General features: G+C 35.9%; 1 protein-coding gene and 1 long non-coding RNA gene across 2 annotated transcripts in view; both read left to right on the top strand.

The window, feature by feature from the left end:
• The window catches only part of NKAIN2 (sodium/potassium transporting ATPase interacting 2), a 941,095-nt gene that overhangs the window by 450,574 nt on the left and 467,141 nt on the right, over positions 1-23,380 (top strand). The gene's annotated exons all lie outside the window — the stretch shown is intronic.
• Positions 2,868-5,248, top strand: LOC129619714 (uncharacterized). The gene is made up of 3 exons (XR_008698056.1): positions 2,868-2,981; positions 4,082-4,109; positions 4,338-5,248. It is a non-coding gene; the product is annotated as an uncharacterized LOC129619714 (long non-coding RNA).

The following is a 23,380-nucleotide window of genomic DNA, read 5'->3' as shown; positions in this document are numbered from 1 at the left end:
TACCATCTCAGCCACCAGGAAAGGCCATATACATACATAGGTGTACACATATATATATTATTTTTCAGATTCTTTTTCATTATCGGTTATTACAAGATATTGAGTATCTTGTAAAGTTCCCTGTGCTATACAGTAAGTCTGTGTTGTTTATTGTTATATGTTGTTTATCATAGTAGTGTGTATCTGTTAAACCCAAACTCCTAATTTATCCCTCCCTTTCCCTTTCGCCTTTGGTAACTGTCAGTTTGTTTCCTATGTTTGTGAGTCAATTTCTGTTTAGTAAATAAGTCTCTTTTTTTTTTTTCAGATCCCATATATGATATCATGTGATATTTGTCTTTTTCTCTCTGACTTAGTTTACTTAGCTTGGTACCCTCCAAGACCGTTGTTGCAATGGCATTATTTGTTATTTTTTATAGCTGAGTAATATTCCATTGTGTATATGTACCATATATTCTTTACCCATTCATCTATGGATGGACGTTTAGTTTGCTTCCATGTCTTGGCTATTGTACACAGTGCTACTATGAACATTGGGGTGCATGTATCTCTTCAAATTCAAGTTTGTGTCTTTTCTGGATGCCCAGGGGAGGGATTGATGGATTATAGGCCAACTCTATTTTTTTAGTTTTTTTGAGAAGCCTCTATACTGTTCTCCATAGTGGCTGTACCAATTTACATTCCCCCCAACAGTGTAGACGGGTTCCCTTTTCTCCATAGCCTCTCCAGCACTTGTTATTTGTAGACTTTTTGATGAAGGCCATTCTGACTGGTGTGAGGTGATACCTCAGTAAGTACTTTTGACAGAAACCATAAAATGCTTAGTATTCATCCCTTGAAAATTCAAGTGTGCTGACTCCTGCTGTGTATCTCCAGTCACTCTTAGTGTGGTGAGGCTTCTCGTTGTGCCATTTCTGGTGGAGATCTAGAATTTTGCCTTGATTCACTTGCATTTTCCTCACGACTAGTGATTCCAAACACTATTCCATATCTTTTTTTGGTCATTTTAACATATTCATTTGGTGAAGTCGCTTGATCATTTTTCTATTGTTTTCATCATTTTCTCATTGAATTCTTTACAAAATCTGGTTATAAGCCTCTGGCCAGTTAGACAGCTATTACTTTCTCCCTTTCTGTGGCTTGTCTATTCATTCTCCTGATAATGTTTTCAATGAACAATTTTTTAAAACATGTTTTAAAGTAATCAAATTGAAAAGTTTTTACTTTCAGTTATATCATTTTGTGTCCTATTTAAGAAGTTGTTCTTTATCCCAAATAATAAGTGTTTTTTGACATTATCTCCTAGAATAGTGGTTCATCGCTGAAGGCAGTTTAGCACAAGGGGACATTTGTCAATGTCTAGATATATTTTTGTTGTCATAACTGACAGTGTTACTGGCATTCAGTGCAGAGAGGCCAGGGATGCTGCTAGACATACCATAATGCACAGGACAGCTTCCCAAACAAAGAATTATCTGGCCCAAATAGCAATAGTGCTGCTGTTGAGAAACTCAGCCCAATAAGATGTATTCATTTAACCTTTCACATTATCTATAATAGGGAATTGAACTTATGAATGCTGTGAAATAGGATTCAAGTTTCACTTTTTTCCATATGTATTTCTGATTGTCCCAGACCATTTACTAAAACGACTGTCTTCCTGTCTGCTTTGTCATAAATCAAGTGTTATATCTACAAAACTGGGTCTCCCGAGCTATCCCATTAATCTATCCTTATACCAAAACACCCTCTCTTAAATATTACAGCTTTATCCAAAGCCCCAATATTAGTTGGATAATAACTCCCAATACATTCTTCCTATTCAGGAATTTATATAATTTATTTCCATTTTAATGTTTTTCTGTCGAGTACCCTATGCATTGTATTTTCATATTTATGATAGGAGTTTCACATTTTGATGCCATTAAAAGTGTTGTATCTTTTAAAATTCCATTCCTTAGTTATTTATTTCTAGCATAAATGTTTGGGAAAAAAAAAGATATTTTAAAAAACTAATATCGTAACATCTAGTCCCATCACTTCACAGCAAATAGAAGGGGAGCAAATAGAGGCAGTAACAGATTTTATTTTCTTGGGCTCCAAAACCACTGCAGATGGTGACTACAGCCATGAAATTAAAAGACTCTTGCTCCTTGGAAGGGAAGCTATGACAAACCTAGACAGGGTATTTAAAAGTAGAGACATCATTTTGCCAACAAAGATTCAGATAGTCAAAGCTATGGTTTTTCCAGTAATTATGTTCAAATGTGAGAGTTGGACCATAAAGAAGACTGAGTGCCAAAAATCGACACTTTTGAATTGAGATGCTAGAGAAGACTTTTGAGAATCCCTTGATTGCAAGGAGATCAAACCAGTCAATCCTAAAGGAAATCAACCCTGAATATTCAGTGGAAGGACTGATGCTGAAGCTGAAGCTCCATTGCTTTTGCCATCTGATGCAAAAAGCCAACTCAGTGGAAAAGAACCTGGTGCTGGGAAAGACTGAAGGCAGGAGATGTGGGCAGCATACATAGCATTACTAAGTCACTGGACATGAATTTGAGCAAACTCCAGGAGATAGTGGAGGACAGAGGAGCCTGGCATGCTGCAGATCATGGGGTCACAAAAAGATTGGACACGACTTAGCGACTGAATAACAAAAAAGCATAAATATATGAATTTGGATTTTTGTGTGCATTGACTTTAAATCTAGCAACATTTCCAAATTCACTTACTAATTCTAATAACTTATACGTACACCAGGGCACTCTTTCTGCCCACTTTTGATGTATGTGTCAGAAGTTTTCTCTATCTCTTTTATACTTGAATAAAACTCTATTGCACAAAAGCTCTGAGTGATCAAGCCTCGTCTCTGGCCCCGGATTGAATTCTTCTCCTCTAGAGGCCAAGAATCTGGGCGTCTTTTTGTGGTTCAGCAACAACCTTTCATCTTGGGCTCATCCAGGATTCTTCAGGACAAGGTAAGGATTCTTGGAGCTCTAGTTCTTTGTTCTCCTAGCAAACATGTTTTCTGCTGTACTTTACTAACTCTACAGTGTGCTTGTGTGAATGAATGACACGCCCTGGGTGAAGCAAGTGAGGAGCCCTGCTCTGCAGTTTGGTGATGACCTCATATGGCTTATGGCAGAAACCCTGTTGGGGGTTCATACCGACCTGCCAATGGACTTCCCTGGTGGCTCAGACAGTAAAGCATCTGCCTACAATGCAGAGACCCAGGTTCAATCCCTGGATCAGGACGATCTCCTGGGGAAGGAAATGGCAACCCACTCCAGTATTCTTGCCTGGAAAATCCCATGGACAGAGGAGCCTGGTAGGCTATAGCCCATGAAGTCACAAAGAGTCAGACACAACTGAGCAATTTCACTTAAGTGTTCTATAGGTACACCATGTTGGATATCATACATTCACAATGATAGTATGTTTGAATAGCAACACTGGTCTCTACCATCCTTCCTGCTCAAGTCTGATACCTTTTATTTCCTCTTTTCCTCTTACCTCACTACTCAGGAATTATCCTATAATTTTTTTCAGTATACCCAACTGTATTTAATTAGACACACTCTATCTAAAGCATTGCCTTGGAAGTTATTATAGAAGTGAATTTTTCTAACCAAATATTTCTTTTATCAACAATTAATTAATCAATTTAATTAATTAATTAATCCATTATGAGTTGGGAATTCCATTAGGCACCAGTGAGCAGTGAGCGAGCACAGTGAGCAAGATGTGGTCCTGGGACTCAGGGAGTTTACATTGTGGTGTAGTGTAAAGACTAAAAAGAAAGAAATGGGGGAATGAACTGCTTCATTCTGTATATATTCTTCTCCTTTAGCTTTTAGTTTACTAATTTTCATTTCCATATTGGATAATTTGCTGTTAAACATATCTTTTGAGTTTTTAGTTTGGATAACTGTAATTTCCAGTTCTAGACTTTCAATTTGATTCTTTTTCAATCTACTCTGTCCTTTCTTTGTTAGTCTCTACTACTTTGTCAAAATTCTAAGTGTCATATTTTATTTCTTGAATTATTTTAAAGTACATATTTTGCTTTAATATCTAGAGCGCCTATGGAGTCTGTTATTTTCTAGGTAAGCTGTGGGACTGGGGTGTTATGATCCACTTTTGGTGTTGCACATACTATGGTTTTGCATAAATGTATGATGTCATGTATTCATCATTATGTCATAATCCAAGGTGTTTTTGTTTTTTTTTTTACTATGTACCAGATATTGTATCTGAAAATATTTGCATAAGCAAGTTAGGGTCTAGGATGTTTCTATCTTCACTGATAGAGGGTTTTTATTTGTTTCTGTTAGTTGTCTGGGTACTAGCTACCCTGGATCACCTTTACCCGATTTAAAAATGAAGATGATTAGATGATACACTACTATTCCTGGAAGGATTTCCCTACTCTGGCTAGCTTTTATCCTTGCAGAGGTGGGGAGAGGAGGTTGTGAGATTCTTTGATGTTTCAGTCTGAAGGATGGAGAGTTCACCAGGGAACTCTTCTTGGTGACCCCTGAACATCACAACTGTGCCCTAGCTAAGAGAGGCTGCCAGCAAATTCTCCAGCAGCCCTCTCAGGAATCAGCAAATACCTGCAGAGGAAGAGTGCCACCAAGTCCATGACTTTTTTTTTTCTTTTCTAAATCCCGACTCAGTAATCCTTCCCCATCTATCTGATCAGATCTCAGATTTCTTCAGAGGCTTTCATAACTTCTGAACGTACTTAGTAGGAAAGTTGGTCAGAATCACCAAGTTCACTGTAACTGAAAGGGAAGTCTCCAAGAATTGTTTATGCAAAGGACTAACAAGTGCTGGAATGAAGTTTTCTCAAAAGCTTATTTTTTTTTTAACATTTTATGTATTATTTCAGAAGTTGTGAATTAACTATGTACATATACATATCTAATCTTGTTAAATTTTATATTAAATTAGAATGTATGACATGTTTACTGTTTTACTGTATAATTAAAATGTAAGCCCTATACCTTTATCAAAGGATTATTTCAATTTCATTCTTAAGTGAAATATACTTAATACAAAAATGATTATTTAGTCTATATCCTCCCATTGCAATGTTAACAGCATGAGGTCCAGCATCATGTCTTTCTTGTTGACCCTTTAACCCCAGTACCTAGTGAAATGCCTGTTCTACATTGGAAACTCAAATGAATATTTGTTGAATAAATGAATGCTGTTGTTCAAACTACTTGTTTCTGTAATCATGCCTATTGCAACACTTTTGACAGGTTGCATGCTCAATAAAAATGGTTGATGATCATACTGGAAGAATTTTCTTACATAAATTATAGGCATAGTTGAGTGTGAGGCCATTTTTCATGATTTACTGGGTTCTAAATGTATGCAAATATATCTTTTTTAGCTTAAGTTTTACAAAGTATGGTAAAAACCACAGATAATCTCAATGATACTTAGATTCTTGATAGAAAATAATAATAATGTTTCTGGGAAATTTATGGATACTTATCATGAATCTGAGAAACCCATGGGAATGTTGTACAGTTTTTGTGAGATAATTTGCAGACCTTAGAACTTATTTTCTTCCTTATCTGGATATATGGAAAGGAACATTGATTTTTACAGCATCAATATGGAAGTTGTTTCACCAAGATAAATATATAAACTTTTTAATTATCCTAAAATATGAAGAAACCCATATTAATTATTTCATTAGTGAAATAGTTAAAAATTTCCCTGAAAATATTATTTAAATCCAAACAGCATAAAGATTAATATATTTTGCAATGCCAGGCCTGAGACTTCTAAGACAAGGTAATAAAAAACAACAACAACCAAAAATCAGGTAATATTCATTCATTATTAGGGCTTTAGAAAGAAATTATAGCTATTTAAAATAAGAATTTTTCTTAAATTTAAGACAGGCCAACTCCAACCTAGCTGGATTTGTTATAAGCCTGTTCCTTTACCTCATTCATTCATTACTGTCAAGGTGTGTGTGTGATTCTATATAAATAGTTTAGTTTTTGTTTTAACTTGAGGCTTAATTAAAATGCGATAGGCAGCCATATTTAAAAGGTGCAATGTGGTATCTTTTGGACATATTTATAGACCTGAGAAGCCATCGCCACAATCAAAAATAATATATCTATCTGTCGCCACTGGAAAATTTGTACATACTCCTTTGTAATCTTCATTCCTGTACCTCCCCACACCATATGAGTTACCTGAAAACAATCGTTAACTATTTTTCCTTTACTATAAATTATTTTGGGCTTTCCTGGTGACTCACATGGCAAAGACTCTGCCTGCAATGTGGGAGACCTGGGTTCAATCCCTGGGTTCAAAAGATCCCCTAGGGAAGGGAACATCTACCCACTCCCATTCTTGCCTGGAGAATTCCATGGACAGAGGAACCTGGCAGGCTACAGTCCATGGGGTCATAAAGGGTCAGACATGACTGAGTGACTTTCACATAAATTAGTCTGCATTAGTTTTCCATTTTAGGGATTGCACCAAATCTGTAGGCAAAGTTTGTGGGAATTGATATTCTTGTAATATTTAATGTTAGGAACTACAAAGGCAATGTATCTCTCCATTTATATAGGTCATTTTCAATTTCTCTCAAGCAGTGTTTTGTACCTTTAAGTGTACAAGGCTTTCATATCATTTATCAAAATATACTTAAGTATTTTGGTCATATTGTAAATAGCATTTTTATTTTAATATCTAATTATTCACTGCTAATATATAGAAATTCAGCTGATTGTTAATACTTTGTATTCTATTATACAACAATAGTAAACTCATATGAGCTCTAGTAGTTATTTTTTTGCAAATCCCATGGCTTTTACTTCTTCTCCAGTCTGCATGCTTTGCTGTTATTTTTTGTGTGTTTACTGCACTAAACACAGTGGGTTGAACCTCAGTACAACATCGAATGAAAGTGCTGAGAGGCAACATTCTTATCTTACTCCTGATCCTAGGGGAAAAGTATTCAGTCCTTTACCATTAAATTCGATGTTAGCTGTAGGCTTTTGTTAAATGTTCTTTATCCGGTTGAGACAGTTTTCATTTCTCCTTTGCCAGGAGTTTTTATCAAAATGTATAGACTTTATCAAAAACTTTTCTTTATCCACTGAAAAGATCAAATGACTTCTCATTTTTGGTTTGATAACGTCATAAATTACTTTTATTTTAAACAAATGCTTTATTCCTGGGGAAATATCCATTATATATAGTGTTGGATTCTATGTTCATGAGGGGTAATGGTATGTAGCTTTCTTTTCTTGTATCACTGTTTGTCCATGTCTGAGCAATGTTGGCCTCATAGAATGAAATAATTCCTACCTGTTAAATTTTCTAGAATAGTTATTATTGGGTTTTTATGTTTCTTTTCTCTAAACGTTTGAAAGAAATCACTAGTAAAGCCATATAGTCTAAGAGATTTAAAGGTGGAAGATCTTGCAGTATAATTTCAAGTTCTTAATAGATAGATGTAGAATTATTTGATTTTCTGTCTCTTCTTGAGTAACTTTTGATGTCTTTAAAGGAATCATTATTTTATCTAAGTGTTTGAATATATTGGCATAAAGTTATTTGTAATATTCCCTTATTATCATTTTAATAGTCTTGAGATTTATGTGATAACATTTTTGACTTTGGTAATTTGTATCTTTTTATTATTTATAATTATTCTGGCTTAAGGTTTACCAATAGTATTAGCTTTATCAAAGAACCAGCTTTAAGTTTCATTGAATTTTCTCTGTCTTTCTCTTTTCTATTTCATTGATTTCCACTGCAATCTTTATTGTTTCCTTTCTCTGTTCACTTAGAGTTTAATTTGCTCTTCTTTTACTAGTTTCTGATGGTAAAAAGTAAAAGTCTTATCTTCTCCTTCTGGGACTCCAGGGACACAAATATTAGATCTTTGCTTAGAGTCCCACATATCCCTGAGGCTCTGTTCATTTTTTCAGTCTATTAGCACAGGACTTCTACTTCTGAAAAAAGAGTAGACACACTTTTCCCTAATCCTTCTACAAAAAACAACTGAAAATTCTGGGTGTAATGTAAAGCAAACATAAGAAAATTCTAAAAGATGGAGAGAAAGACTTTTGATTTAAAAGAATGGATTGGCCAGGATGGTAGTGACTATCTGGGGCTTTCTTTTTACCTCATAAATCCCAAACTGGGTAATTGTAACAGTTAACCTGGACCTTGCAAAGAGATAGGAATCTCTTCACCTGAATTGTATGTACATTTCCACCCAATGGAACAATGTCAGAAGAGGCCTGCTAAAACAGAAGACTAATCAGAATCAGAATTTTACAACATAACACCAAATAATCCAGGATTTAATAAAAATCACCTCATAATAATAATTAGGAACATATCAAGCTGAATTATAAAAAAAACAATTAACAGATTCCAATATGGAGCTGACATAGGTGTTAGAATTATCTGACAGGAATTTTAAAGCAGTCACCAAGTGCTTCAATGAGCCCGTATGAGCACATTTGAAACAAATGAAAAATAAAAAATAGAAAGTCTCAGCAAAATTTGGAAGTCCCAGCCAAGATATAGATGATATCAAGACAAATCAAATGAAAATTGTACACCTAAAAAGCACATTAAAAGATCTCAAAACACACTAAAAAACACATTAAAAGCAGAATAGATAAAAGTAGAAGGAACAACACATAAACTTATAGAATAGAAATTGCTTCATCTGATGAGAGAAAATAGACAGTATCTGATATACTTTTATCAATGTACATATTTGTTTCTTCCCAATCTAATTTATACATTTATTTCTTAACATTAAAGCATATGATGTTTTTGTCTATACATGCTCTTTTCTCCTTAAAACGTTGTAAGTGCTATATACCAGATGTCCTGATAGCATGACAAAGATGCTGTAACTGTTTGAAAAGTCTGTGTTGCTATCACAAGTCTCCTGTTCTGTGCATTGTGACTCGCCACTCTGGACACTCTGAGTTGGACTCATAAGTATATCCCATATTTGAAGGTAAGGAGAGTAGACAAGGCTAGTTCCTTTGTCTCAGGATTACTTTGGCCCAGGATTGTCAAGTAGAAATTTCAGAGACTCTTTCACATTCTTTATTTTACTGTCTCTATGTGATTATCTGATAGGTATCAGGGAATTAAAAGACACTCAGATAAGTCTTACCAGATTTCCCTTCCTTTATGTCAGTTGTTTTTTAGGGAAATGCAAAGTGGTAATGAGGGAAATGAGATTCTCACACAGTCAGAGTTAAGATTTCACCACTCTCACTTTCTAAATGTGTGACATTGAACAAGATAACTAACAACTTGCTTGTGACCGACTCTTCCATGTATAAAAAGTACAGCCACTATGGAGAACAGTGCAGAGATGCCTTAAAAAACCGGAAACAGAACTGCCACATGACCCAGCCATCCCACTGCTGGGCATACACACAGAGGAAATCAGAATTGAAAGAGACACATGTACCCCAATGTTCATCGCAGCACTGTTTATAATAGCCAGGACATGGAAGCAACCTAGATGTCCATCAGCAGATGAATGGATAAGAAAGCTGTGGTACATATACACAATGGAGTATTACTTAGCCATTAAAAAGAATACATTTGAATCAGTTCTAATGAGGTGGATGAAACTGGAGCCTATTATACAGAGTGAAGTAAGCCAGAAAGAAAAACACCAATACAGTATACTAATGCATATATATGGAATTTAGAAAGATGGTAACAATAACCCTGTATACTAGACAGCAAAAGAGACACAGATGTAAAGAACAGACTTTTGGACTCTGTGGGAGAAGGCAAGGGTGGGATGATCTGAGAGAATAGCATTGAAACACATATATTATCATATGTGAAACAGATCACCAGTCCAGGTTCGATGCATGATACAGAGTGCTCAGGGCTGGTGCACTGGGATGACCCTGAGGGATGGGATGGGGAGGGATGTGGGAGGGGGGTTCAGGATGGGGATCTTCCTGACCCACATGTAAACCCATGGCTGATTCATATCAATGTATGGCAAAAACCACTACAATATTGTAAAGTAATTAGCCTCCAACTAAAATAAATAAATTTTTTTAAAAAAGTCAAGCACATTGAGAAACATGTTAGTTATTTAATAGATGTCAACTTTATTTTCTATTTTATGGGAAAAAAAAAAAGGATAATGTTACAAACTAAAAGAGCCAGGGTGACGTATAAATCAAAATCAGTTTGAAACTACATTAAGACAAAATTATATAAGACAACTATTTGCCTATTTTTTTCTTTATTTGAACATGAAATAATATTTTATCATTAAAAATAGTAGGGTCTTCCAAGACTATTTTTCTATACCAATACCATGGGACTCTCTGGGGATAATAGAGCATTTTGGTAGAGTACCTCTACCCATTATGAGAGTTTTACCATTTTGTTAGAGTAACTTTCAAATAGGAATATACATACACATTACTCTATTGTTAACTTGAACATTTGACATACAACAAACTAGAAATATTATGTAGAGCATGCCAGTATTAATGTGTTATTTCTCCTCTTTCAGAAGCGGAGAAAAAAACTTCCTATCCCTTTGAGTCCAAGATAATGAGTTATTGTGTTTATTTGAACTCCCAGAACAGCATGTGTGAGTGTTGATCATTTTTATGCCCTTAACACTCTTATCCCATTTTGTCTTGGACAAGAATGGTGGATTTTGTACTTGGTTCTTTTATTAATACTAATCCTTTGAATATGTGAATTATTTACATTATACCCAGGTCTACTTCAAATGATTTCTGAAGGGATTTACATCTTTCCCATATGCTTAGCAAAAGTTTTCCTCTGTACTTTTGCTTGACCAAGAAGTGATTCTCTCTGAATGAGAATCCATTATCTGTGTTTTTTTCTATCTATTCTGTGATTAATATTCTCTCTACCCATTTATTTGTTGTTGTTTTTTTTTTCCCTAAATCAACCTGGGACAAAATAAATGTTATCTTTAAAAGGAGCCATGTCTCATGAAGGAATATAGCCAATCATCGCTCACTTTATCTCTTTCTTCTCAGCTTATCTCTATGCATCAACTTTATTCTTCTTTGTAATTCTCCATATCCCAACCCTCAGAGCTCTGTGTTACTTGTAAAGGTCCTCCATTAACCTATGAAAGTTAGTTCTATTAGATGTGAAGTAAAAGTCATTCAGTTGTGTCTGACTCTTTGTGACCCCATGGTTATACAGTCCATGGAATTCTGTAGGCTAGAACACTGGAGTGGGTAGCCTTTCCCCCTCCAGGGAATCTTCCCAACCCAGGAGTCGAACTCAGGTCTCCTGCATTGCAGGTGGATTCTTTACCAGCTGAGCCACAAGGGAAGCCCAAGAATACTGGAGTGGGTAGCCTATCCCTTCTCCTGTGGATCTTCCTGACCCAAGAATTGAACCAGGGTCTGCTGCATTGCAGGTGGATTCTTTAGCAAATGAGCTAGAAGCCGTCTCTACATATAAACAATGATTCTGAAGTCACATCTGATCACCTGCCAAAGTATTTTATACCTCTAATATCAGATCAGTGTTGGGGAGGAAAAACTTTTTTCCTACTCTCTTAGATTCTATGCCAGGAACCAGGCAAATTGAACTAAAAAATGTCATATTAACAGGAGAACAGGCACACAAGCTTTATCAAAATGTATGTGCACCAGAGGTTACAGAATAGAAATGCAACTAAAAGAAATGGTTAGATTTAGGGATTATGTACCTTTAAAAAAAAAAAAAAGTAAGGAGGAGTTTAGTTTCAAAGGAGGGTAAATTGTCGAGAAATGATTAGGAAGTATGTGGAGGGATCTAATGGAAGGTAGGGCTATTTTAGTAGGTTCTGTTTATGTGAACTCAGTATTGACTCCCTGTCTTCCAAGATAAGAGTTACTTTTCTCTTCCTGGTACAAAGTGGGAGTACCTTCTTCAAAAGGAAATATGTGTCCTGCTTTTAGGCAGATAAGGAGAAGAGCAGAGACCTAGTCTAACATCTTTTGATTTTAAATTGCCTTCACCTCACAGTAGTCTTTATGCCAAAGTGGCATATTTTGGGGTGGCATATTCCAGTCCTTTAATAAGTCATGAAATGTTCCATAAAACTCCAGTGGCAAATGAAACTCAATAGCTAAGGGACTTTGTTTCCTGTGGTTTAGTTAAACTGTTAATAACCAGGGTATTCTATTGTTGCTAAGGAATGGGAACTCTTTTTTGATTCAGTTAAACACACCTTAAACATTGCAGACACACAGTTACCTAAGACTGAAGGTTACTGAATTACAAATTTTATGACAAAAATATACACATACAATTTAGTTAAGGAGACTCCTATATTTTTCTATGACCCAGATTAAATGTTGTTATCCTGAAATGATCCTTTCATTCAGTCGAAGTCAAAGACACAAGATACTATTTCATTGCAAACAATAATCTACATTCTCTATTTGTTCCTTCTTGAATTACTTTCCTGGTCTAGCACTGCTTTAACCTCTCTGTTGTACAAATTAGTTTTTAAAAGTCCCTCATCTTACTGTGGAGAGGAGCAAAAAATGACCTAAATTGTGATTTCCTTGTATTTCATAATACCTTTAATTGCAAATACAAAATCCTGAAGCCTGCTGGTAGTGTGAAAGGTTGCACACTGTCTTGTCAGCAAGATTTCTTTTTATGTCCTGATTATGCTAGAATATCATCATTTGAACATTGTTCTTATAAAGGGAACATGAACTGATGAAGAAGAATTTAAAAAACACTACTGTTAAATTAGCCAGGGTGAATTAAAGATACTTAAACTCTGTAATTTACTGTTTTGTTTTAAGACAAATCAAACAATAACTTTAGAAAAATAGTTACTTGAAAAGACAGGCTTTTGATGATAGCATATGAAAAATTAAATCAAATACTCCACCAGTACCCTGGGCATTAATGCATTATGAAGGAATCCCTTTTGTTCTGACAGTTGAAACAGGAAACTATTTCCTTTGTCTTGCCCTCAGTCTCTGCAGTGTTGCCTAGAAACCCAGTTTTCTAGAGGCATTTGCCCATCAGAGTGCAGTTAAAGTAACATATCTGGTTTTCAGATAGAAATGATGAGAAAGAAGTGGAGTAAAGGTAGATTAAACAAAATTAGTTTTGTTTGTTTGTTTGTTTCTGGTCTGTTTGTTTATATGTATGTAGAGCCAAAATTGCTCACAACCTGAGTACAAATACAGAAAAATTGAGTAGAATTACGAAGAGGAAAAAGCTATAGTGTAATTTCTTTTTCCAGAGAACAAAAATATAGGCTTCTCAGTAGTTAAAATTGTTAAGGAACAATGTGTAGAAGCTTATTATCTACACAGTAAAACAATTAACAATTGACTATGTGCCAAGCACTTCCCTTTGAATGTTCCAAGATTAGCCCAGATTGGTTCAGACTGGCCAACTATATTGCTAATCCAAGTGCTTTGTGGAGTCACAACAAAGACACCTAAGGAGTCCGGACAAATGATGAGGTTGTGTTTGTATGTGGATTATCTTATGCTGTTTCTGCTGCATTTGGCTTTTTTATAGCTTTATATTCTTTCTAATATTAGAGAATAACTAATAAAGCACCGTGAAAATAAAATTATAACTACAAATTCCACTGCCTAGGCTTACCAGATAGAGAAAAAAAATAGTAAGTATCTTCAACAAATATTTCACCACAAACATACTTAATATTATATTCACTTCCTAAAACTCCATTAGTTTTAGGCAATGAATGCATTTCAAAAAGTGTCAGACTTTATTTTTCTGGGCTCCAAAATCACTACAGATGGTGACTGCAGCCATGAAATTAAAAGATGCTTACTCCTTGGAAGGAAAGTTATGACCAACCTAGATAGCATATTCAAAAGCAGAGACATTACTTTGCCAACAAAGGTTTGTCTAGTCAAGGCTATGATTTTTCCTGTGGTCATGTATGGATGTGAGAGCTGGACTGTGAAGAAGGCTGAGCGCCGAAGAATTGATGCTTTTGAAGTGTGGTGTTGGAGAAGACTCTTGAGAGTCCCTTGGACTGCAAGGAGATCCAACCAGTCCATTCTGAAGGAGATCAGCCCTGGGATTTCTTTGGAAGGAATGATGCTAAAGCTGAAACTCCAGTACTTTGTCCACCTCACGCGAAGAGTTGACTCATTGGAAAAGACTCTGATGCTGGGAGGGAATGGGGGCAGGAGGAGAAGGGGACGACAGAGGATGAGATGGCTGGATGGCATCACTGACTCAATGGACGTGAGTCTGGGTGAACTCTGGGAGTTGGTGATGGATAGGGAGGCCTGGCGTGCTGCGATTCGTGGGGTCGCAAAGAGTCGGACACAACTGAGCGACTGATCTGATCTGATCTGATGTATATAGGATCAGACAATGGCTGCCACTGTAAAAACCCAAAATGGTATATATTCTTTCACAATTGGTCCCATTGTGCTTGAAAAAATTTTGTAAGTCGTTAATCAACCTTGTTCTCTTGAGAAAGCAGAAATTGCCTACTTCTTCCAGCTACTGCTGCCATGCTTTGTTCTTGAGGGCTCTTGCCGTTACTGACAACCAAAACAGTAATGGCCAAAAGAATACTGAATCTTGTAACTGCCCTCAAATTTTGGAGGAAATGGTTTTTACTTCTAACGAATAACGCGTATTAAGATCCAAGTGGGACCTTAGTAGTGATTGAATATCTGGATGACTTCTGAGAGTTACCTAAAGTCTATCACTATGAAAGTGTTTTTATGGGGCATTTGCCATCCATGGACATCAGAAACCTTCTAACTTCTCTTATAAAATTTTTTCTGTTGAATCCAATTGCATTTATCACAGTAACTCTGACATGGACTTCACTGTAACATTTCTAACAAGTGCTGCAGGAAATGAGTTGCTGCTGTCTTCTGTGCATTGTTATGGACTTGTGGGGATAAATACTTGGCATTCGGTGTTGTAACTCATACCAGTGTTAAAGAACAACTACGAAAATGCAACAGTTCACTGATGTCACATTGAACAAGATACAAATGAAATACCCTATTCAGTGATAGGAAGATCAAAAGTATGACTTGATGTGATCCAATTATTTTTAGTTTCCTTGGTTCTGTCATTTGGTCCAAAACACACACTCAGTTTGAACTAGCTATGAAATGGCAGCTGAATAGGACACAGGAATGTCTGGCTTCTTTGAGAGCTGACTTAATCTTATTTTACCAAATAGAAAAGACAATAGTAAATAATGCATGTGCTTGTAAGGGCCAAAATAGAAGGATGGTGAAAACTCCAGATGCATTCCTACAGATAGAATATAAGAAGAAAGATTTAAATCATTGCCTGCATGACCTAACCACGGTTAGGTTGCTTAGCAATTAATTCCCTTGTTCAAGTTAAATATGACTACGTGCTACCTCAGAAAGAATAATTTTTTTTTGTCTTTGTTTTGAACATATAAGTGAGATAAGCACACTCAAATTACGCTTAATAGGTTATTCATGCTTAATTAATAAATGAACTTAAATTTGTCTTTGGTATTTGCCTGCAAAGACAATCAACACTCAAAACAACAACAAAAATAGCTCACTTGCAACCTAGATCAAATATCCTCTTTATTTTACTGTTCTCAGCAGGATCGGGACTGCATTGAGCCAAGACAGCCGTGCTGCGTTGAAGTTGTTTGTCTTTTAAGGTTCAGTGAAAACCCTGTGAGGTTCTGACCTTTCCTACAGACAGGATGCATTTGGGGCTGTTTTAGCATTTGCTGTGTATTCCTCAGGATCCTGTTATAAATGGTTGAGCAAATCTCCAAACCCACGACATACAAAAGAAAATTAGTTTCAAAATAATAATTCCCATATGAGAACACACACACATTTTAGCAAACCAGTCTGAGAAAATAGTTGAATTTAAATGCATTCTTTTTTTTTGTTTTCAAATCTAGAGTTTAAACATTTCTGTTGCCAATGCTGATGGTCAAGTAGAATACATGCCTGTGCTCTGTTTGGATGGACTATTACTATGATACTGAATGACAAATAATAAAGAGAAGGAGAATGTGCAGTCACTGATCTTACAGCTGGGCAAGCGTAGTAGGACAAGGGGGTACTCTGGAGTCAGAAAGACCTAGACTTTAAAATGAACTCAGTTAGTAGATATGTGAATTTGGTCAACATACATATCTTTGTGAGATTCAGGCTCCTCACATGTCAAATGTACATAATCATACCTCATAAACTTTTCAAATAAGCACATAGCTAAGTGTCTACCACAAAACTGGGACTCAAAAATTCAATATTAAAATAAGGACAAAATGAAATTATATAATTTAATATATAGTAGTAATATATTATTATTTTATAAACACTTTGGCATTATTTACAATATTGTTTTCATGCTTTTATATTTGTGCATGTGTGTAATGTATTTTTTATTTACACACTATATAATTATTAGGAGGGAATTGCTCCGACCAAATATACCAGTGAATACCTGATGACCAAATACAGTTGTCAGTTTTCAATGCTCATCTAACTTGGGCTCTCTGTAGTAATTAGCACTTGTGACTTTTTTTCTTCTTAACTGTCTTCTCCCCTGGAGTATGTGGCAGAATGTACTTTCCAAGAATTGTTGCAGCAATCGCTCCCATTCCTCATGCCCTTTTTAACTAAGACTTCATGTTTGTTCCATGGAGAAGTGGTGTCTATGTCCCTGCCCTTGAAATGGGGAGGGCTAATGTGATTGTTGTTAGGACTTGCCTGGTGGCTCAGACGGTAAACTGTGTGCCTCTAATTCACCTGGGTTCGATCCCTGGGTTGGGAAGATCCTCTGGAGAAGGAAATGCCAACCCACTCCAGTACTCTTTCCTGGAAAAATCCCATGGACAGAGGAGCCTGATAGGCTACAGTCCATGGGGTCGCAGAGTCAGATACGACTGAGCAACTTCACTAATGTGATTGTTTTGACCAATAGAGTATAGCAGTAGTATGCTATGTGATTTCTAAAGTGATACAGCTTCTGCTTACTCTATGGAATAAGTAACCTGAAAGCTATCAGCCAAGATTTATACCATAGCTTATCCTAAACTACCATACTAGGCAAAAGCTAAGACTAGCTCTTTGGAAAAGCTCTGATAAGACCTGAGAAAACTGAAAGGACTCATCTAGCCTCGGTGACTGCAGCTCCCAGCTGTGCTTGTTCTGGCTGCTGTCTGACTGCAACCTCGTGAGAGCTGCTAAACCAAAATGATGCTACCCGTCCTTTCCCATGTTCCTGAATCATGGAAACTGTGAGCCAGTATATGGATTTTGTTGCTTTAAGTCACTGAATTTGGGATGGATGCAGAAATGTAAAAGCAGAACAGACTCTTGGCTGTAAGAACTGGTCTTGCCCTGTGTCTCTGGCATGCCCCTTCTCTAGCATGATCTCAAGTTTCAGTTTCCTCCTGCTGCCCTTTAAATATTGACACTCATTAGGGTTTTTTTCATCTTCCCTGGTGGCTTAGAGGTTAAAGTGTCTCCCTCCAATGCAGGAGACCTGGGTTTGATCCCTGGGTCGGGAAGATCCCCTGGAGAAGGAAATGGTAACCCACTCCAGTATTCTTGCCTGGAGAATCCCATGGACGGAGAAGCCTGGTAGGCTACAGTCCATGGGGTTGCAAAGAATCAGACACAACTGAGCGACTTCACTTACTTCAGTTAGGGTTTTATTCACAGCCTTTACCTCTCTGCTTTCTACATATTCTTCTGCAGATGTTTCGTTTGCTGTCATGACTGCAAATATCACCTAAATTTCATTGAGTAACATACTAGGAGAAAAAAAGAGTAGACAGCAGAATTATTTGAATAAATCCTAGCAGAAAAATTTCCAACTTTGATGAAATCTCTATAAGCCTACAGATCCATGAAGCTCAATAACTTGAAGCATGAGACAGATAAAAACAAAAGTCTACCAAAGTACAACATAGTAAAACATGGTAAAATCAGTGACAAAAGGAAACTCTTAAAGTAGTCACAGACAAAAAGACATCTTAGATACTAAGACATTCATCTTAGAGGAATAAAGTGGCATATTTCTCACTGGAAGCAATGCAAATGAGAGCTTAGCCCCAACTTTAAGGGACAGAAAGAAAATAACCTGACAACCATTCAGTGAAACCATTCTCCATTCAGTGAAAATATCTTTTGGAACTGATGGCAAATTAAGGCTTTGTTTAAGAAACTCAAAAGCTGAAAGAATTAATCACTTAGTATACTTGCAGTGCAAATGTTAAAGGAAGTCCTTCAGGCCAAATTAAAATGATTTAAGATTGAATCTGGATCTGCACAAAGGACTGAAAAGAACTGGAAAAGGTAACTACATGACTAATTATACTGTTTTTCTTAATTTTCAAATCTCATTAAAAGATTATTGACTATTTAAAGCATTAATGATAACTATATTGTGGACTTTACAGCATATTTGAAATAAAATGTACACTATAGTGCAGAGCCTAGAATTTAGTATGATATATAGTTCTTATAGCACATGTGAAATATTACAATATTATGTAAAGATAGAATATGATAAGTTAAAGATGCACACTAATAGTGCACACCGAAGCAAGGTGTAGTGTCTGTATTAATATCTGTCAAAGTATATTTTGGAGCAAAAAATATTACTGGGGATAAAGGACATTTTATATTAATAAGGGGAGGTCAATTCATTAAGAGAATCTAAAACTCACAAATGTCTATAGATCAATAGCAAAACTTCAAAATATATAAAGCAAAAACCAATGGAACTGAAAGAAGAAAACCTCAAATCCGCAAATATAGTTAGAGATTTCAACACCTATCTCTCAATAAAATGGAAGTCAGTAATGTTGTAAAAGACTTCAACAAAGCTACCAAATTTCCCACCTAATTGTTATTTTTATAATATGCCAATCAGCAATACCAAGATACAAATTATTTCTAGATACACATAGAATGGTTATCAAGACAGACCATCTTGATAAATTTAAAAGCATACAGATCTTATAAAATATATTCTCAGGCTCCTATCATGCATTTCCTGAATATGATACAATAAAATTAGATAGAATATCAGAAAGGAATTTGGAAAAACTTCAAATATTTGAAACCAAAATAACATACTTTAGGAATAGATAAACGTTATCTGTTAGAGAAAAAAAAAATCCACTACAGTTGACAGTATATTTATTGTGAAAGACTAATTAATTGATTTGTCACTACAGTTAAGAACAAGGCACAGATATCTGGTCTTAACACATCTAATCGATGTCACACTAGAAGTTCTGAAAAATGCCATCTGTATCTACACAAAGGACTGAAGAGCTCTAGAAATGATCATTATACTAGGAAAGTCTTTTTTTAATTCAATTGGATAGAAAAAATTAAAACTATGTACACTTACATATCACACACCTTATATGTAGAAAGTCTGTGGAATATACAAAAAGCTAATAGAACTAACAAGTATGTTTAGCTAGATTAGAGGATATAAGCATGATTTATGTATAAATCAAGTGTATTTTGTGTACTAGTAACAACCAGGACATGGATTTTTCCTTTTTTACTCTTTAGGAAATGAAATTTAAAAGAAAATATGTAAAAGAACTGAAAATAGTCTCACAAATATACTAAATATTTGCACCCTGATAGACAGTTCCTGGGCTTCCCAGGTGGCACGAGTGGTAAAGAGCTCACCTGCCAATGCAGGAGACAAAAGAGACGTGGGTTTGATCCCTGGGTCAGGAAGATTCCCTGGAGAAGGAGTCATACAAAAAATCAATACATCTGATCTTTTTCATATTAAAACCTAGATTCTTCAGAAGATACTGTTAAGAGAATGAAAATACAGCCTGCAGAATAGGAGAAAATATTTGCCAGTCATGTCTATCAAATGACCCATGTCTATCCAGAGTAAATAAAGAAGACTCAAAATTCAAAAAAAAATAAAAAATCATGAATAAGAGATTTCAATAGACGCACTGCCAAAGAAAGTATGCAGTGGAAACTAAGCACCTCAGTTAGTCATGAGAAAAATGCAACTTAAAACCACAATGAAATACCAGTATACATGGCTAAAATGGAAAAAAAAAAAGCAAGTGTTAACATGGATGTAGAGGTACTGGAACTATCATACACTCTTGATGAAACTATAGAATGTTACAATCATTTCAGAAAATTCATTAGTTTCTTTAAAAGTTAAATATACACCTGTTAAAACACAGTTCTATGCCTAGATATTTAAACAAATACAATTATGTAAAGTTTAAAAATAAAATAAAATTTAAAAAAAATAAACAAATGATGTTATAGTCTATGTAAATGCAAAAAATTGTACATGAATGTTCACAGAACTTTATTTGTAATAGCCTAATATGGAAAATGACCAAAAAGTCCATCAACATGGATGAACAAATTGTATATCTATACAATAGAATATGATTAAACAATAAAAAGAATAAATGATTGATGCATACAATATAAATAAATCCTAAAATAATTATCCTGAGTGAAATAACCCAGGCAAAAAATGCATACATATTGCATGACTTCATTTGCACAATATTCCAGACAATTCAAACAAATATATAATGACAGAAAGCAAACTAATAACTTCAGGAGGCATGGATACTGAAGGGTTCTAGAGAGTTGCAAAGGATTACAAGTACACTTTGAAGGGGTGATATATATATTCCTGGGCGTCCCTGATGGCTCAGATGGTAAAGAACCTGCCTGCAATGCAGAAGATTCACGTTTGATCCCTGGGTTGGCAAGGTCCCCTGGAGTAGGAAATGGCAACCCACTCCTGTATTCTTGCCTAGAGAATTCCATGGACAGAGGAGCCTGGCGGGTATAGTCCACAAGTTGCAAAGGGTAGGATACAACTAAGCAATTAACAAACTTTGAGGTGTATTCATTTTCTTGATGATAATGATGATTTCACACATGAACACATATGCCAAAATTTATCAAATTTTCACCTTAAATATAAGTAGTATTGTATGTCATTTATGCCTCGGTAAATCTATTTTAAAACCTGAAACTAAAACCTATAGGAGAATCACATTCTGTTATTTGACTTTAACTATGTGACTTTTTGGTGATGATGCTTTTGAACTGTGGTGTTGGAGAAGACTGTTGAGAGTCCCTTAGACTGCAAGGAGATCAAACCAGTCAATCCTAAAGAATCCTGAACATTCATCGGAAGGACTAATGCTGAAACTGAAGCTCCAATACTTTGGCCACTTGATGCAAAGAGCTGACATTAGAAAAGACCCTGATGCTGGGAAAGATTGAAGGCAGGAGCAGAAGGGGATGACAGAGGATGAGATTGTTGGATGGCATAAGCAACTCGATGGATATAAGTTTGGGCAAGCTCGGTGAGTTAATGATGGACAGGGAAGCCTGGCGTGCTGCAGCGCATGGGGTCACGCATGACAGAGTCAGACATGACTGAGCCACTTGATTGAACTGAACTGATGTGACTTTTCAGCAATTATTTAATCTGTGCCCCTCTGTTTCCTTACCATGTAAATTTGGATAATTATATGTAGCTTGTTGTTGTGTGCTTTGGTGTTTATTCAATGAGCTAATATCCGTAAACCTCTTAGGGTTCCTGGGATGCAATATAACGAATTAGTTATCAACTATACTTATTTTGTAGGGAAATACAATAAATTCCTCACAGCTCATAGATAACATATTTTCCTGATTTAATGGAAATCTATTCCTTCCTCTATTTCCATGGAACAAAGCATAGCTACATGCTTGTAATTTAAGAATTTATTCAGAATACATTTTATTTAGGCTTTATTTCAAGAGAACTGAATGTTAAAGACATACTTTTGTAGGTCTTCTAAAGACATTTTCCATATTTTCTCATTTATTTTCTTCTAGATCATATGCCAATATGGTATGCTTGAGCTCAATAGAGTGCCCCTCTATATCCCTATATCATGGATCCAGCAGTTTTTCCATTGCTAGTTATTATTCAGCAATTTTACTGTTTTTAAGAATTTTTCATCCTGAAATTCCACTTGTATATGAAGTACATAAACTATAAAGTTTGTAAACAAAAATTACTATGGCCAGCACATCTTACAAAAATAGAAAATGGCATCAAAGAGCTAGAGACATGTTTCAACCCAACCCCAGATTGCTGGCAATAACAAGGATTCTTCCATGCTATCCACAAGGTTTTATTAACAGTATCACTGGGCTGAGATGCCATATCTGAGAGACCAACTATGCTTGTTTTTTTTTTTTTTTTTTTGGTTGAACTGAAAGCAGCTGCATTTCTGTTTGAATTGCTCCCTGAGCTCTCCTGCAAATATATAAAAGGATGTTATAAATAAGTTAGGAGGTGATGATTCTCATTTGTCAGTGAAGGCAGCCTAAGTGAAATCTGCAGCAGGGAAGCACAGAGGCAAAATATTAGGAAATCCTTCATAATTGTAGACTGAGTTAATCATTCAGAGGATATTCTCGGGGAACCTGAGGAAATACTTGAGGCTAAGACTAATATATTTTTGTTGGGAGAGATAGAAAGAAGGAGATACATCTTTTCTGAGATGAGGTGCAGGATGCTATAACTTGAATCTCTGATATTACTAAATCAATGTGAACAAACTGAATGATGCTTCAGCCCTAAAAGCGTGTACATCTGTGAGGGTGCTCGTGTGTGCCTATGTGCTGATGTTGGGTTGTACAATATATACAAAGAGTGGAGAATTTGCATAGCTTGCAAGGCTTTTACTATCCAGCCCTTACCCACCTGTTCTGCCAGAACATGGCTCCAACTCACCCTCATAAGTCCTTCAGTTTCAGCAGAAACTGCTACATCTCTATTTCCTAAACATGAACTTTTGACATGCATCTAGTTCTGCATGTGAACTCCTAGTCTTCCCGATTGAATTTCCATTCTTTGCTTAATTATCTGTTCCAGTGTCGTATTATCTGTGATATCTTCTCCAGTCTCTCTAGGGTGACATGGGAACTCCCACCTCTCTATTCGCATAATATTTTATATGTGCGTCTATTGTGGCCAGTTATTCACCAGAATCACTGGGATTGGCTTTTTCCAGAAGGAAGCTTTTGAAGACATGGGTCACATTTTCTTTTTCTTTTTCTCATGGGTGCTAAACCAGTGTTTGGCATTGTAGTTAGTGTTCTTTATAGGCTTGTGGAATGAATGACTAAATAGACAAATGAAGAACCATGGGACCTCAAGAGGCAGAAAACAAGTGCAACGCTCCAGGAGACTTTACTGGGCTGGTGCTGGCACTGGCGACAGCCGTCCATTGACTGTGCCAGTCTCTAGCGGCTACTCCGGACCTTGCTTC

Source organism: Bubalus kerabau, chromosome 9 (assembly GCF_029407905.1).
Source record: "Bubalus kerabau isolate K-KA32 ecotype Philippines breed swamp buffalo chromosome 9, PCC_UOA_SB_1v2, whole genome shotgun sequence".
Taxonomy (NCBI): domain Eukaryota; kingdom Metazoa; phylum Chordata; class Mammalia; order Artiodactyla; family Bovidae; genus Bubalus; species Bubalus kerabau.
Note: the sequence above shows the minus strand (reverse complement) of the source record. Positions and strands in the feature narration are given on the sequence as shown.